At 36.3% G+C, this 18,618-nt stretch overlaps 1 protein-coding gene and 1 long non-coding RNA gene across 3 annotated transcripts in view; one reads left to right on the top strand and one right to left on the bottom strand.

Moving 5' to 3' along the window:
• The window catches only part of LOC128080619 (sulfotransferase 1 family member D1-like), a 948,073-nt gene that overhangs the window by 151,811 nt on the left and 777,644 nt on the right, over positions 1-18,618 (bottom strand). The window lies entirely within an intron of this gene.
• LOC128080626 (uncharacterized) overlaps positions 1-18,618 on the top strand; it is a 60,639-nt gene that overhangs the window by 9,519 nt on the left and 32,502 nt on the right. The window contains exon 3 of one of the 2 annotated variants that reach the window (XR_008206814.1): positions 1,063-2,863. The exons of the other annotated variant lie outside the window; for it this stretch is intronic. This is a non-coding gene — a long non-coding RNA (uncharacterized LOC128080626). Of the gene's footprint in view, positions 1-1,062; positions 2,864-18,618 lie in introns of those variants that run through there. 2 annotated transcript variants of the gene reach the window in all.

Here is an 18,618-nt window from a genome sequence, read left to right as displayed (position 1 = left end):
GAGCTTCTGGACATCTGTTATAACTCATAGTTGCTATAACTTCCACATTTGCCATCTTCTATCCATCATCTGTTCTAATTCTCAAATAGTCAACATACACAGGATTTCATATGCTCTCCCATAGACACATCTTTAGTTTGTATTCTCAAATGGTGCATAAACATATTTGCTTTAGCATATTCTTTGCTTGTTCTTGGATTTTAAATCCAGAATCAAGAGCACATTGTCCTTCAAATGACATTTCAATATGTTTAGCATCTCCTGATAAAAGTACAAGTTAAATGAGCTCAGCTGGCAGTTTGCAGGATATATTTGGACTCTTTCTGCTTAGATTAACAGGACTAAATCTTAGATGCATTTGTAGTTATGTCAATTCAGATGAAGTCAAAGCTGTCATTCAAATATCTTTCGGCTTTACATGGAAAAAAGTGATTGTGTCACTAACAATATCAAGTGTCATTTTCTGATCTTGACACTGCATAAAACCTTCACCACTTGCATAGTCACAATACATACGTGGTAGTACTTTGGAAGTTAAAAATTTAGATGGTATTCTGCATGAAGTCATGCATTTTCCTTTTAAGGTCTGCTTTGAACTGATGAGTTGGCAGTTTAGTCACCTACTCTGTTTTCAGTTGCTGCCACCAAAGGACTCATAAGAGTGCTGGAGTTGCATCTTGTTATGTTACATTTTTTGTTATTCCATCCTAGTGCAGGTATATACAGCTACTTATAAAAAGTGTTTTTGGCCATTTTAGCTTAATTCATTCTGTTTGCTTTACAAATTTATGACCTGGTAAAGCAATTGCATTTAATTCTGATAATTCTTTGGACAATTTGGGTGGAATCTTTGATAGGAGTACTTCATGTACCAGCTATGTGTCACCTCATCCTATTAAAAGGGGAAGTTTTCTACTTCATAATAGCAAAAAGATCTGAGCTAATATCATTCCACAATTCTGTGATTCTATGTTTGATGGGACTGATAGAAGTTGTAACGATATTATTAAGCTTGCTAGTGTTCATTGATGGATGCCCCTGCTCTGCAATTTGTTCAGATAGCAGGAGGAGCTAAGTCTCTGAACCAAGGAGATAAGGAAGTTCTGCTGAGTCTTTGTACCAAGGAAACAGGAGGTCCTGTTTGGAAATGTTCACTGAATATGTAATGTACTCTGAGAAGCTTCTGCATATTTAACATACCTCTTGGAAAACTTCGGCATATGTAGCATAAGTAATGCGTATAAACTGAGGATCTTTTTTGTAAGCAATGCATTATAGCAGGAGAAAGCTGCGCTGATGAAGGTGTGAGAGACACAGGATAGAGCTGAGGCATTAGAAAAGACAAAGCTGGAGCACAATATTGTCTTTAGCTTGAAGAGAACAAAACTGGGCAAATGAAGTTGTGAAGGTGTGTGTGTAATGGCATTAGTTTAGTCACAAAACATTAGTGTTTGCTTGCTGTGAGGGAAAATGCAATATCTCTTGCTTTAGTTTGCCCATTGGTTCTAGAGTATGCTGATGTCAAGGGGAAGGCTGCATATGTCATATATGGCACCTGTCACATGCAGAAAACCTGATGTGGAACAAAAACTGTAACCAGCTGTGCTTTTGTTAACCCAGAGAAAACTTCTTCAACAGCTTCTGGAGTATTACAAGTAACATAAAATAAATTCCCTGTGTGATGATAGAGTCTGTTACTGCTGTATAATTCATAAAATCCACTCCTGTGAGGCTCATTAAAGGTGAATCAATAGAAAGTTCTCCAGGAATTTGGAATGAAGGTCTCTGGTCAATGAACATTGTTTTCCCCTATGGACTCCAAAACTGGTCTTGAAATGCTGATTTCTTAACTAATAATATAAAAAATAAACTTTTTGCCTGCATGCTTTCTGCTAAATGTGAATAACTTAAATGTTTAGAGCATCTCGTCTGGGAGGTGACTGTGTGAGCAGGTTTTGCCCAGGGAGCAGAGACTCCCTAGCCTAGCAGGCTCAGCTCCTAAAGGTTTATAGAAATGCAAATTACATGCTAAATAACAAAATGAAAGCAAAAAGAAGTGCTAAACTACTGAAGTGGCTCAGAATGCTAATGACAGGCTTCATTAGTGTATCCTATTATGGACAATTGCTGCAACTTTGAGCAGAATAGATATGATGACTCTCACAACAGAGTAAGTGCTGAGTGCTAGGGAATTATTTAATGTTGTTTCCTTCAGAGTCTATGTTGGACAGATTCGATGGGATGAAACCTTATATATACTTTGAGTGATATGGGCATATGAATACGTATTCTTTCAGTTAATTTTTTTGAACTTTTAAAGTGCTTTTTATTTTTTTTTATTTATTTTTTTTGAAAGAGAGAAAGGAAGAGAAGATGCAAGGCCCACCAACAGCAGCTTTGAAACTGAGTGCATCATACATAAAATAATATTCAAATCAGGAGGCCTATTTGATTTATTTCTGGAGTGTGATAACTTTCTATCTCTACTGGGATAATATGAATAAAAGGAAGTGTTAAATTCAGTGATGTTTAATAATACCAAAATAAAATTCCAGTAGCAATAAACCCTTCCTCCAGCCCTCAAATGTGATTCTGTGGTATCATAGGTTTTACACAGTTGTTTAATAATTTGATAAAATATTTCGCTATTAAAATTGTATCTCATACTTTGTGTAGGTCACAGATATGGGATGTGTGCATATGTATATAATCATCTAGTAATTTTGAAATTTTTTCTGGTAATGATCACTGTTGTATTCGAAGCCCAGAAGGTCATCAAACATATGGGATATGCTGCCTTTTCTAATAGAAAAGAATCAGCACAAATGCGTTTATGCCCCTGAAACGAGACTGATTTGTTTCAGATGTGAAAAATAAAATGAAGTGTTAAACTGCTTGCAAGTAAGAGTAATTTCTTTCTCTTCTGTTGGAAAATGCAGGTGTTTGGGCTCCGTGCAAAAAGATAAAGGCTCACAAATGTATTCTGCAGAAATCTGGAGTTCAAAGATCCATAACCCCTAACAGCATGATAACAAACAGTAGGAGGAATGCCGTATTCAGGAGCTAGCTTGAAAATTGTTCTCATGGAAAGACTGTGTGTGTGCAGGGTGTGAACAGTCACTCTGTGCATCGTTGTTTCTCTACCCTCAAAAATAGTTTTAAGATACTTTAAAATATTTACCTCTCAGAGCTCTGTAGTAGTGCTCTGTTGCAGTGCCATGTAAATTTTGGGGGCTTTTTCCTATTGGTCTAACATCAACATTTTTCACTCTCAGAAGCGAGATACAGCTCTTAAAGCAGAAACGTTTAAACTGTGTAGCAAAATGTATCAGTGCTCTGTACTTAGAAGACTTAAATGGTGCTGACTTGTAGTTAGCTTTTCTAAACAGACAGATACAGCATTTACAACACCATAAAATGAGTGTTTGCTGGAAATCAGGGACAAAACCAGCAGCTCTGATTTAACATCTGGCACATCTTACTGGGAAAGAATCTACAGTACTCCAAACATTGGCTTCTTAAAAATATTAGTATCTGCAAATCACCAGGTGTTTGTACAACAGTGCTACATCGGGCTAGGAGAAAGGTTAAGTGAAAATATTACTCCTTGAATCTGAGTTTGAGTTCTCTTGCTGTTATGTACTTGGTTAGCTGTCAGGTCACATATGATGCGCACTTCTTGCACTAAAGGGAAAGCAACTGTTTGAATCTCAGCTAAAACTTATTTTTCATATTTATAGTTTATTTTCTCATCAAAAACGGAGGTTACTGGTGAAAGTGGTATATGAGTAACATGATTACTGGTAAATAGTATACACAAGCTAGGGAACTGATCTTGGATGTGTTTGGAAGAATTGTTCTGTTATCACAAAATATTTTGTGTAACTTAAATTTACGTAATTTACTTCTAAATTAATTTTTTCTTGGGCCATTTGACTTTGTTATGACTGATATACACTTTCAAAGAGTTTACTGATATATATGAAGAAAGTTTTGCAAGTGATGAGTACTGTGATTAAATAAACTGAGAAAAGCAGGAGCCTAGCTGTTTTAATTTTAATTATTTGATACAAGAGGATAACAAAGAGCTAAATATCTTGCATTGTCTGCATGACCAATTTGTAAAAATTCTGAGATTTACAGTTAGGGAAATAAATCTTTTCCAGTCATTAAACCCTTAAGGTTACCTTTTTATTGCTGTCTGTGCAGAGTTTATCTTTGTGGAGTTATTTTGTTACGGTAAAGACACCATGAATAGTTGGTTTGAACGGCTGATTTCTCAGTTTTTGTCCACGTGTATAGTGGGTTGAACTGAAGTTGAAGATGACAAGGGACTTTGTAGCTAGAATCTTTGCGTGTTTGACTGCAATTCATTCCTTTTTTATGGCTCATGCTTTGACAAGTAAAATGTAGCTGCTTTTGCTTTCCAGAATGAATCTCAAGTGCTCCAGATGTGATGAAGCCAATTTGTGAAAAATCATGTAGGCAGAGGCAGTCAGGTTTTTTATTGTCATCCCCACCCCACACAATCCCTTATGGATGATAGCCCAGTAAAAGGTGCAGTAAAAATCAGCTTTGATTTTTGGACAACAGTTTTCTCTTCCACATCCGTTTTCTGTCAGCAAGCTTAGGTAATACAATGTAAGAAACTATAATGGCAGCTGTATTATGTATTTTGTATTACTTCTGATTTTTCCAACTCTGCATTTTAAACTTCTTTATGTGGACTACTGTCCATAGCTTTCTCAATGAGAATTTGTTCTAGAGAAGCTTCCAGTACTTAAGTCTCTGAACTGTATGTACTATATTGAAGTGGCTTCTGTGCTTGCCAAAGAAAGCAGTGAAAGCTGCCCTGGTATCACTGCAGGGCTTAAGTCTTCTCAGCAGCTTGCACATCTCTTGGGACAGATCCTGGCCGTCCTCAGTGAGGTGATGTGGTCTTACTGCCTAAAGCAATTCTAATAGGGAAATTTTGTTGGTATTCACAATGGACTTTCCAAATCATAGTAATTTTAATTTTGTTTTTCTCAGATTTCCCCAGTTTAAGCAAAGAAAACATACTTCATTTAAGATTCACTTTATATTAAATATTTCTGTTATTTCCCCACGTTATAGCTATGTGCAAACAGCTGGGATTGCACTATTCTATGTTAAAGACGATATATTAACAAAGAGAGTAAGTACTTTCATTGTAGTATTTGAGAGCTCAGTAGTAGTTGAATTTGTGAATTTGAATTTACATAGTGACTTGCATGCAGAGGTTGCTAGAGGAACCTCTCAGTGTGGAGTTGAAAACTACTTGAAAATGTTAGTGAATATAAAAATGAAGTAGCGATGCATACAATGTACACACATGTATACATGTTCACTATCAAGTATTCCAAGGTGATTCCTTCAGAATTGATTTCTAAGTGATGTACAACAATCTGGTTTCCAGTTACCTGTGCTAATTCCATCAGTTACCTTTGAAATTCATGTTAGCCTTTTTGAAAGCAGCCTGCTCCCTTTACTTCTGATTGTGTCTTGGCTGTGTGTTCCAGAGTTTTAGCTCTTGTCTGGATGCTCTTTTCTAAGCTACTTTCAGTGAGGAAAAGCATCGCAAAGGGTTTGTTACTGCCTTGTGGATGTAAATTAGAAATGCTTTAAGATAGTTATTATCTATCTTATACGCAATACCTGAACAAACACTGTCATTCTGAATTTTAATTATTTCACTGCTGGAATTCAACAGAGACCTTAAGTGCTAGACAGTTTTACAAATTGTACTGCTTATTGAGATTGAAAAAGTTTGGAAATTTTGAGTCACTGTTTCTAAGTAGTATTGGGGTGCAAAATAGATGCTAAACTAAAGGGAAGTTCTCTGCCTTTCTGTGAGAAAAACTTTCTCACAAAAGATGGGACATTTTGGAATGATCAGAAGATATAGATTAGACTTTTTGATAAAATGATTTGAGATGTAAGATAGGTACTTTGTGTTATTGTAAAATCAGAAGGAAAGAAGACAGATGTTCAGCAGAGGCTGGCCATGGTAGTAATTTAAATTATTGAACCATATAAACCATATCTTTGTGTTTATGGTGTAGATTTCCTCCTCCTTTGTATGCTCAGTGTGTACTTGTATGTAGGTGCAAGGGAAAACTGAGCAAAGGGTCTAGAGGGATACAGTGAGGGGTAGAAATACAGCAGGGCATAGCCAAGGTCGTCAGCTGCTATGTGCTGACAAAATCAGGTGAGAGCTTGCAAAGTCCTGTAGAATCCTAATAGACTCCAGTGCAGAATCCTGCAAATCTGATGGTGGTTGGCCTCTGACAAGCATATAATTCTAGAAACACAAGGAATGAAAGCTTTGAAGATGATGCATTTGCATGCATGTGTGCGTTTGGGGGAGAAATAGAAAAGGAAGAAGAGAGCTTTCTGGCTATTCATTTACTTTCATCATTGTTATTTTTATGCACCTGCTAGTAATATGTATTCTCTAAAAATATCTTTACGTTACAGTTGATGTATTCTCGTGAAAATGCAGCTCTTCCAAAAACAATCTGCATTTCTGAAGCATTTTATGGTTGATGACTGTATCATAACTTACATGTTTTCTTAACCCTGTGATGTGTGAGCCCATGCATGGATGCTATGTGCTCCCCTTTCCATTCTTTATTTTCTCTCCGTCTTTCCTCAGCTGGGGAAAGAGGGCCATGCTACCTGTACTTTGGATTCTCCCAGCACAGGAGTGAAAGATTCATTTTCTATCTCTATATAAGGCGAGATTAGAGTGTAGCCTGTTTCTACTTATTTAGGAAAACAAAGCAGTATAACAGGAAAAATACTAAACTGCCAATATCTGAACTCTTCTCAAATGCAAAGATGACCCCATAATTTTCCCCTCCTGGAAACTTTCAACTTCTCCTTAGCCATCCCCAGTTGAACCATTTGGAGCTTGGCTTGTAAATCCCTGAGTCAGATTCTGAAATAATTTTTCCTATCCAGTTGCACTGGAATTGCAGTTTAGTTAAACACAGATTTGTAATGTGACTGATGTGCTGGTAAGAATGAGCGAAGGTGCATCAGAAATGCAAATTTTTCAATGCTCCTGTACAAATGACCCATTGCTTTTGTTTTACAGCACAGTTAAGTAGTGTGTTGCTGTGTTTTTGTTGGTTGCTATGAGAAAATGAAGAGAATTCTAATCTTCTTGTCTTTTTGCAGATTTATGCATAGAATTCCCTGGAATGTGAGTCATTAGTGCAGGTGAGAATCTTTCTCAAAAGAAATATAGCTGGATGATTTCCTTTTGCACATTCAGTCCTCAAAAAGCTTTCTGTTGAGACCAGATATGTTGGCTTTTTTTTTTTTTTTTTTTTTAAATAACAGTTGCAACACCTACTGTTCAGTAGTTGGCAAACACCTGTTGTTTTTTGATGAGTTTATTAGTGTTCAATAACGGATGGAAATTTGAATGCTTTAAGTGATGTATTGTAGTCTACAGTAATTCTTACCTCCTTTTCCACATCTTCAACACAGAAGTAGTAAGTACCAACACAGAATCAGTAAATGCCAAAGGTGCAGAGGAATATCTGGAAAAGGAAAATGGGGGTACAAACGGGCTTATATAGCTTAGAAACCTGGCAATATTGCACACTAGTCCCACAGCATATGTAAGTGTTAGCCTTGATATGTGGTTGTTTATGCCATGTAATTCTCCTTTAAGCCATGCCCACCAGGTCAGGCAAATTCTTCTCTTGCAGACAGCTGTCAGGAGAGGTTGCTATCTTGATGGACTGAATACTTGCCACAGTAAATTATAGTATGTTAATTTAAAGATTACTGGTAGGCAAAACACTTCTGTCTAGTGCCATCCATCTTATGATGGATGCTCTTAAAAAATAAACATTTGTGATTGTGAGTAGGTGGCTTGTAGCCTGAAATTCTGCAGCCTTGACTGGGTTCTCCTGTTGCTAAATGCAGAGGGCAGTGGGAGAGAAGTAGGGGTTAAAAGCATTTTGCAAAGCTCTCTTGCTTGAGCTGAATCAATTGTAAAGTGGTGCTTTGATGTAGATTTCCACACAATGAGTAAAGAATAATAAAAATTCCTTTTTTTTTTTTTTTTCCAAGAAGAAATGAGGTAACAAAAAATATTTTTGAGATTTATTTTTTTTGTTAGATATGTTTGTTATGCATTTGTTAGCTTTTTTCCCTTGATTGTATTATTGTTAAAGCTCCTATGATTACAGCATTATGTGCAGTTGACAGGAAGGATATGCAGATTGTTGAAAGGAAAGTGCGAAAGTTTAGAAATATTCCCATTCTTCTTTATTCTAGTTAAATTAAAACTGAAAGAATTCTTTAAGAACCCAAGTATTTGACAGCCTTTAGATGTGCAGACGTGGTCAGCACTTCTAAGTCTTCCTACCTGTGGATGCTTTGCCATTAGGAAATCCCAGACCCACAGTGCGAGCTGCTGTGGGGGCTGGCACAGAATTCTGGGGAGGGGCTGCAACATCTTCACTACAAATCCTGAATGGTAAAGTTGGATTAGGCATCTTTCTCAGCAGTTTGTGATATGCTATATGCTTTTATTAAAGGGTCGACTAATTAGTGGTATTTAACTGTGTAAAACAGGAAGAGAAGCCCTGGAATGGAGAACATGCTAAAATGCCTATATAAAGTTAAAAACTTTAGAACTCTTGTGGTTTTCTTTTTTTTTTTTTTTTTTTTATACCTATCTTCTGTCATTCCTTTGAGGGTTCTGCACAAATGAGAGATTGGAAAGCGTGAACATGCTGGAAAGGAAGAGATGCAGAATATTTATAAGATACTTAAAAGTAGGATAAAATATTATTTAATGTTTATAGTAAATGTGTGGGAAGCTGAATATTTTTTGTATATAGTATGTTGATGTATTTTACAACATTGTATATATGCTATGGGAATGTCATTGAAACTGTGCTGACATAGGCCAGCTGAGTAGCTTTCCTGTCTCATATATAGAAAAGTGCAGCTCTTACTGAACTGAGCCTCTTCTTTCAAAGGGTTTGTATCTTTAGCTGTTTTTTGTGGGAACTTTGGAGACAGGAAATGCAGGATCAAACCTAAGGGGGGAAAAAAAAAGGAGAAAATGACTTACAGAGGAGAAAAAGGCTGCATGGATGCTGCAAGTAGAGGTAGATGGTCTGTACTAACTGCTCTTCTTATAAGTATGGGGAAAAAGGTCCAAAGAAATCCAACATATAAAGAAATAAAAAATTGGGATAAGAACATAGCCATCCTTCATACACTTCTGTGATATCTTACAGAATGCTTCTATCTAATAGAAGTTCTCCTTAAGGGTCATTTGGGCAAATTCTACTAAAGGTTTTGGAATTAGGAATGCGATTTGAGGAACTTAAGAATGGGAGGGATAGGAAAAGACTATTGAGTCAAAGAACAACACCCATCGACATCTTGGTTGAAATAAAAGGGTTGGGTTAGCAGATGCATCTCGAATTCTGGACAGAGCTGCAACCACATGTGTATGAATCTGGTCCCTGTACCACTCCTCTCAATACTATATTGATAAATCATTTTGAAGCAAAGTGCCAGGTACGTGACATACGTTCTGGGAAGAATTAAACATTGTACTCAACAGTGCGGAAGACTTAAAGCCTTTCATGGACCTCTGATGAGTACGGTCTTTAGTAGTCATGTCTGAACTAATAGCACGCTATCCTTTCCCTGTCTCATTTAAAAAAAATAATAATAATTCCAGGCTTTACTGTACTACAGCAAGTAATTTCTACTTGCATTATGTTCTGACAAACACTCACTGCAGACATGAGACAGAGCAGTGTAAGTTTTGGCTTCCTAAACTGAAAGTGTCTCAGCATCAGATTACTGCTTTACAAATGAGCAACTTTTTTCATTTTTCTTTTTTTTTTGCTGTGGTCTTGTGGTCTCATATTAATACATTTTCAAAATGGAAATTCAATGAATTAGATTATTTTTCCTCACTGTTTCCCGTGGGATATCTAACCTATGTTGCTTGTTTTAATTAAATTACCACATTTTCCATATGATTAAATGCCTGAATAATGAAGACTTATGGGAGTCAATTTTAATGCACCGTGCATGAATATGAGCAACAAGGGGAAACATGTGATTTTACTCTAAGTGAAAACTTTTAGTAGCAAATGTTTCACCTCATCTCTTTTCAGATCAAATGAAAGTTGCAGAACAGTAAAATATAAAATACAGTATCAGATAGTGCTGTTCAACGGGTGGGAGCACTTATCCTCTGAAGGAAATACAGAGGCTGTTGGGGGAAAACCAGAAAAGGTAGAGTAATTCTGGAGACATTCCAGGCAAACATTTTCACAGTTATGGTATAGCACACACTGGTTTTGGGGGCAAGAGCCACTAACCATATAGCAAAGTATGCCTTGGAGCAGACTTAAAGGGACTTGAGTGTCCTTTGCTTTTCATTTAGAGATGCCTGGTGTTGGAATCATGATGGGATTTGTCTTAGCATGGATAAGTACTGGGTATTTAATCTAAAAACTATGCCAGTGACTCTTAAGTCCTTAGTGGTAAATGCAGGCAAGAAGTCAGATATTCCATGTAGGGGAAAAAATGTATTTTAAAGTCTATTGAATTTTAGTTGTAGGGAAGAAAGTACTGCAAATTCTAAGGTAAGCGCTGCTTTAGATTTGATAGGGAGAGTGTGGGGGTGGCATAGGCCTCATCCTTACATGAGGGGAAACATAATAGCATAGCAGAAATAGGAACAGCTTCCCATTCTGACCTTCAAGCACTTAAAGATGTGGTTTTATTAAATTTTAGAGGCTGATAAGAAACTGTAAACTGTTTATGATGAAACCCAACTGTGAAAGGAGACAATAAAATTGTCTGTCATAATGCTTATAGCAACACTATCAGTCTCCACTCTTTGATGAAACATTTTTTGACTTATTTTCCCCTACTTTTTGTTTACTAACCATGGTTCTTAGTGATCTTGAAATACTATGGTGGTTTATTCAGATTAGATGTTTTATGGAAATAAATCTTTCTGAGGTGATTTGAGAACCGTGGTCATGATTGCCATACAATTGTGTTAATTCTGGTTGTGTTCCTCAAAAAGAACTGTAAGATCCCACACCATCCTTGAACTCGTCTGTGTCCAGCTGACCTCCCAGCCTATAGAATAAGTTTTTGATACTTTTACCTAAATGAATTGACTTCACAATAGGTGTCAGATAACTTAATCCGAGTTTTAGTATTGTTGTCTCAGACTCTTGGCCCTTCTTTTGTTCTCTTTCATACTAGTCCACCACATTGATATTTATTTCCATAAGTCCCTAGAAAATTCTTGTTTTATAACATGCTCACAACTGAGTGGAATAGATATTTCTGACCTTCAGAGACTTGATTTTCAGCTTTTGTTCAAACCGAGGTAATAAATAAGACGAAGTGGCAAATCCACTTCAGCTGTTTCTTTGTATCTTATTTGATTTCTGGAACCTTAGGTATTTTTCAGCTAAGGACTTCTCATATGTTGCTCTCTCACTAACTGGAGGATTGATTAGATAATCAAAGAAGGCTCTTTCTTAAACATACCTCTTGTATTAGGTCCACGTTACACTGGATGAATTTTAAGTTTCTTGTTTTGTATGTATTGTATCCTTGACATTTTTTATTTTGAAAATCTTTCATAGTGTTGAAGTGAAGCTTATTTTCCTGTAGACGATAATAGACAGTATCTCTCTATCCTGTTTAACAGTAGTCACTCCGTGTGTTGTTTACAGGTGTTACTTTGCTGTTAATGTATGGTTTTACTGGCATATAAGATTTAAAATGTTTTCAGTTAGTCTTTGGACTTGTAGGCAGCAGAGAGCATAAGGTGTAGCTAAAGAGGAATAAAATAAGAAAATGCCATTTTGCTTCTCAAATCTGAGAGGAATAATTGATTCAGAATCTGGTGTTTGAAATGCCCTTTGGTAAGAAGAGAAGGAAAATATCAGTGAAGATCCAACATAGGCAAGCTGAAACTATTCAAAAATTTTCCAAAAATATTGCCCCATAACTTTGTGTGGTTGTTTTTTGAGATCATGAGGTTTGTTGAAATTGTTTTCCAACAGAAGTTGCAAGCCATTTTGTTGAATAACATTGATACGGGGCAGATCATTTTTTGTTCTGATATGGCATATCCTGAAATTTATATTTTGATTCCCAAAGTATTATGATACACAGCTTCAGGAAAGGTAGCTTGTTTTTTTTCCTTCAAGACTAATTTTTAGGAGTTCTTTTGTGTTAAATCTTTTAAGAAAATGTTTCACTCTCTTGCAGTGAGGAGAGTCATTGCTTTTCTAATACTTTCTTAGAATTGCATTGTACATAGAACTTTATTATATGACTTTGTGGTGCAGGCTTGAAAACAGTCCTTTTCATTTTCTGCTCTCCATTTGCTATTAACAGGTTTCTTGGATCAGTTAGCCTCCTTTTCTTGCTCTTGTTCTCTTTCCATACAGCTCACACTTTCCTTCCCACAATCTGTCATCCTACTTTCCTACCAAACAGAAAAGAACCATTTGTTATAAGTTTAAAAATAAATGTTAGGCAACCAGAAGAAAGTTAACAGACAGCCAAATAGTTTTCACTGATGATCTTTCCTGATCTTTGTCCCACTGCATAAATAAGGGAAGAACTAAACTACTATTACATCCAGAGATGAGCAAAAGGCATATGTGAATGTTTATTAACTTTCCCCTTTAGAGATTTATTTCATTACTTGCTTAAATATTATGAGAAATATATTGATTTAAAACACAAAAAGCATATATCATATTCCTTCTTACTGAGGTCTTGCTCTTGTATAGATGAAATCAAAAGTGTTCTGGCCTTGAAGCAACAATGTTTTTAGGTTGACCTCTGGATGCCTACTAAACTGCAATGAAAGGACTTTGAGGATAAAGAAGTATTTCATAGTTGCAGTCAGCCAAGAGATACTGCTGTCTCCCAGGTTTCTGATTTTAAAGCCAGTCTTTAGCATTCCATCAATAGATAATCACTAAGTCAAAAGCTATAGCGGATTATGTTAAATAGGAAGGACAGAATGAAAGACAGTCGTAGAAAATAATTTGGATTTAAGTCATTCACAGGTGATTCTTGATGTAATGTTCCCTGAAACAGGTAAATTATTGAGAGGGTTTTTCTTTTTTTTTATTTTTTCCACTGATTGAAAAGTTTAGGGACAGAAAAGCTAATAGCAAGTGCTCTGCGGGAGAGCACCACTACTACATTGGTGAATAAACATTTTAATAAAGGTATTAGAAAAAGTAACTTATGAGTCCAGAAGAAGTATGCAAAGGACCTAATGTGTGGGGAAAGGGAAGGGCTGAGTTATGAGACATAGTGTTTCCAGAGGAAATATGGAGTAGTCTTAACCCCCCCAAATACATGATTCTAACACACTGAAGCGTTAGATTATGTTCTAATGTTGTGTGCAGTCTGTACTATGTACAGTTCTTTTGATCTTCATCTATGAATTAAAAGACCTGCAGTCAAGAGGAATACTTAGAGTAATGGTAAGTCATTTTTTAATATAGGATTTGGTTGCCATGTGAAGCAATGACTGAAAGAAAATATGGCTCTTTGATATTGAAACAAAATTTGTTTCTTTTTCTATAAGAAAACAAGTTGTTTCATCCATGAATAAATTCAGATTCGGAGTTAGAATATTCGTAATCATTGCAAGGAGATATTCTGTCAAAAGAATTGGTTTTAGACTAGGCTACATGTGCTTGGTTTGAATTGCATGAGTTTGCTTAGACTGGACCCATTGACCCAAGTCATATGATAAGCTGAGGTCTTCTGTGTTTGTGGATTTTTTGATGTAGTTCTAGAATGATGTTACTGCGATGTCTGCTCTTTCTCTTGAATCATTTCCGCATTCTACTGTTTCTGTTTGTATCTTTAGTGACTCATTGTTTTGTCCAGTCGTTTATTTTTCGGAATATTGGTTGGAGGAGGAGTAAGGATTACTGCATGTGATATTTGCTGGGGATTACCTCTCAAGATATGAACAGACTGCCAAAAGTGAAGGTACTTTAGGAATAGAGTCATTGTTAGTATTTCTCTTTTTTTCCCAAACAGAGAGTTAGGTCTTGACCCTGTAGTGTAAACAGAAGAACTCTAATTTGTTTCTATAGAAAAGCTCTATTCTATAAACATTTACCCTTAAAAAAACAAAAACAAAAAAAAAAAAAACAACAAAAAAACCAGAACAAAACAAAAAAAACCTATCCCTGAGAGAAAATAGTAGTGTAAGAATATAAAGTAAATTGACATTAGCCTTCTTGAATTCCCATCAGTAAAATCTTTTAATACAAGTATGTCTAATATTCTCTCCTTTCCACTTGTGACTGAAGAACTTCAAACACGGTAGTAACCTAGGTGGGAAGATTTTGATAAAACCATGTCCTGGAAATGTCAGTAAAATGTCTTTTTCCTGGCAAGAGGGAGGCCTTTTACTGTATTTTACTTACAAGTTATGCTCATACAAATCCAGAATAACTGCCAGTAGAGTTTTTAGTAGAAGTGAGACTTAGGTTGTTTATGGATAAATCTGATATCTGACAGGACCTGTATATTTTAGAAAAGGTGTATTGTTTTCTCTGATTCAAAAGCCTGAGAATTGCTGTAGAAGGACTAGAATAATGCTTTCAAATGTTTTCTTAGCAGAGAAAATGAAACAAACAAGAACAATCTTTACACAATCTATATTATTTGTTGCATCAAAATCCAAGTTGAAGAGTTTTTCTGAGCACTCTGTTAAACTCCCTGTTCTTCACCAATGGGACTTATGTACCTGCCCTAAAGAAAAGAGAAAGAAAGCCTATCCTGCTTTGCCTCAGGCAGGGATGTGTGATGGAGCCCTGTCTCACTGTGCCCAGGCTTGGGCATCCTTTCTGATGGGCATTTAAATGTGCTTTTAAATGTGAAAAATGTGGAGTAAAAAATACTTTAGGGGATAACATTTCTGATGCTAAAAGAACGTTACTGATTTGCCCCAAATAGAGAAATTTACTTTTATCACCTTTTCCATAAATATAAGATCTGAATTTTGATATAAGATCTGAATTTTGACCTTTGATAAGGTCAAAATTTAGAATGGGCCTGAAATTTGAATATGAACTGGGCTAGTCCCTAATGGAAGAAAGTTCATGTGGCTGGCTATTTATTTATTTGCCATTTTTGAGAAAACATAGAGCATAATATCAACAGTTTTAGCAGCCCTCGTTCAAGTTAGACTCTATTTTATTTAGATCCATGTTCTGTTTTCACCTGTGGTTCTATTTTAAGATTCTTTTTCTAAAAGTGGCATCTTTGCATGTCTTCAGTCATCACTATGAAGTGATCTCATTAGGTCTGCTTTTTATTTAATTTTGTCTTTTTATTTTTGATGTTTCATATTTTTTTCTGTTTATGGAAATGGGGATAGTGTTTGTCTTCCTAAATAGGTTTGCAAAGAAATCCAGCAATATACAAACTGGAGACACTGTGTTTTGAAGAGTGAAATATGTCAGTTTGTCTTTTGCCATCTACCAAGTGCTTGGCATTAAAATGTGTATGAGCATGTAGAAATCCAGGACAAAAATAGCCAAACACTGGGCAGAAGGGCTACGACTTTCAGATGGGGAAGAAATTAGTGCTGTGGAGTCCAGTGCAAATAAAGGAGTTGTTATTCTGACATCTGTGCGACTTCATTAAGTAAATGTTTTCAGGTACTGTTAATTTGCTCAATCAAGCGTGCTGAATCAAGCTGTTAAGTAAGGAGTAATAGAAGGAGGAAAATGCCATGTTGTTAATTCTCAGCACATGTCTTCTGAAATACTTAATATGTTAGACCTGTGGAAAGGTGATACCTGGTCTCACTGGGTTCATTTTAACATACTTCTTAGGTACATTATAGTTGAAATTGCAGAGTGTAGTGTTTTTTCACGTGTGGGAAATTCTTGGTTTAGAGAATTCTTGGTTTCACTGAAGTCTATGAGAAGAAAACACCTCAGTTAAGTGTTAAAATGTGGTTAAGTACATAGCTTGCTCAGAAAGTCACTGTCTTTGAGTGAAGTTTTTGCATATTTCAAGGAGTTATATTACTTCCCAAGCAATCTGTGAAGGAGAATGTTAGTATCATTTGAGAAAGCAGGGCTTGAAATAATCATTTAATTCCCACTTTTGTTCTGTCCATTGCTTGAGTAAATCTATTGAAATAGTTTTCTCAAACGATTAACATGTATTGAAATCTCAGGGGAATCTGACATCTAATTCCTTCTTAAAAATCTTTCCCTCTGCACCCTTGCTGCCTTAGTTATGTTTCATTCCCAAAGGGATAAATCTTGAGAATGCTTGCAGCAGAACTGATACAATGTGAATGAAGTGCTGGGGCACTTAAATAGCAGTGGTATTACATGCCTCTGAAAAATGTTGCTTCTAGTAAGAGGAGCCATGGGAAATATTGTTGCTTTGTGTTTATACTGCTATATGTGTATGTTGGATTTTGGCACGAACTTGGTCAAGGAAAAAACAACTGAAGTCAAGGGGCTACATGAAACACATAATGGTATTACTGTGACTTAGGGAGACAGTGGATCAAAAACCCTGGACCGTGCACACACTTTCATGCTGCTGCAGCTTAGAGAGAATATTTGCATGTTGAGAAAATGAAAAGCTGAATGCAGACTTTGTGCAAGGGGGGAAACTGGAGCTATTTTGTTGGTTGCACAGTTTTTCAAGCTGCAAAGCAGTGATGGGATTGGGTTGAAAGTTGTTCAGTAGCTGAAGGGCCTCCCAGCTGAGGCGTATGATGCCAGTCTCTCTTTAGTTAACAGCTAAACCTCCAGAAGGCCTTAGGCACTCGTTTCTGAATTCTGGAGCAAAATAGTTCCCATTTAGTATCTCTCACTTAGGGCCCTTAAAATAGGTGGAACAAAGGTTTGTGCTTACTTGTGGTAATGATCTACCATGCCAAAAGTACTTTGAATTTGCTAACATGATAGAAAAAAATGTTGCTATCTCCATTAGAAAGACTTGTCTATGTAAGCCTTGGGAAAGAGAGGATATCTTGAAACATCAGACGGAATCAAAACAGACAAATTTTCCCCAACAACTGATATTAATATGCAGCACAGAAGTACACTACTCTACATGAATTGGTTTGCTACTGAAACAAGATCTGGGAATATCTGTGGGAAGTCATCCTGGAAATCACCATTGGAGAGCTCCTCCACAATAGAGGAAGTTCTCTCTTAAGAAAGGCATTGGAACAACAGATCAAATAGTTTTAACAGTTTGGCATGATAGATAAGATGTGTAGTTTTAAAATATTGCTCTCATCTAATACCTGCTTTTCTGTTGTATCTAGAGGCCAGTTCACTGGTAGTTAAAGACTGTTCTCCAATAATATTAATGGAGTCATACAACTTAAATTGCATTCTTGAATTCTGTAGCATGTTTAATGGCTTCTAGGAACTAGGATTGTAAACCATGCTGAGATGGAGAATGCCCAAGTTAAATGTGTAGTGTCTGAGTGAGGGAATTCCTGAAAATCTATATGGCTAGCACCTATTTTTTTTCCCCCATTTTGAGACATGTATTCAATAATTTTTGTTGATTTAGTTGACTGTTTTTATTTTGATATTCTGAGAACATTGCCCCAAGCTAGGACATCACCTTTCCCTTCAGGTTCTCCTGGAAATGACACAGTATGTAGCCAGACTTGTGCTCTACTGTAATACTGGGTCAGGGATTCAGCTTCATGGTAAGATCATGCCATGTACTTGGAAATACTTTCAGAATGTCAGAGATTTCTTCTGACCCAAAGCACATGAGCTATGGATGAAATAACAAAATTGGTAGGTATTCCTATATGTAACAAATCTGTTATACACAACACTCAACTTTAGTTGATCTGGTTACGGAGTACCTAGAGGTGAAGAGGGCTAGCTGCACTTCAGTGTTTGTTGCATCTGTGAGTAGTCACTTATTTTTCTACAATCTTCTTACAGCAGCCTTTCGTAGTTATGCATAGTTTACTGGTAACATGGATTTAATTAGGCATGTATTTATTTTACTTTCATTTTTGTTTGCTCTGGTTTTTGTTTTGTTTTTTTGGTTGGTTTTTTTTTTTTTTTTTTTTTTTTTTGAAAAAAATTGGAATTTGAGAGAAGAGAATCAGTGGAAAAGATCTTCAGTTGCAGAATTTCTGTGATGCCATACCTCATCAGCTGTGAGATAGAGGCAGAATAACACTTGTAGCTGCTCCAGAAGTAATGCCTCTTATTTATTTATATGGAAACTAAAACAATACAAAGCACACAATAGCACTATTTTGTAAACTCTCGGTTACGAAGCACTACTTTTCAGCACAGTCACCACCACTGGCTGTGCATTTTTTGCCAGTGATGAACAAGAGCCTGCATGCCATATTTACATGCATCTGCACTGTAAGAGGTGACTCACTGTTGCCACTGTTGAAATGCATGACACACCACCTCACTGTGCTCACGTCCACTGTTTGGTCTCCATCAGTGTTAGCAAATATTGATAAATGTCAGTGGGTGCCATTGTTTCCACATGGATGAATTCGGT

This window comes from Tympanuchus pallidicinctus, unplaced genomic scaffold (genome assembly GCF_026119805.1).
Source record: "Tympanuchus pallidicinctus isolate F22 unplaced genomic scaffold, pur_lepc_1.0 scaffold2, whole genome shotgun sequence".
In the NCBI taxonomy this organism is placed as follows: Eukaryota; Metazoa; Chordata; class Aves; order Galliformes; family Phasianidae; genus Tympanuchus; species Tympanuchus pallidicinctus.
This window is presented reverse-complemented; position numbering and strand designations above follow the sequence as displayed.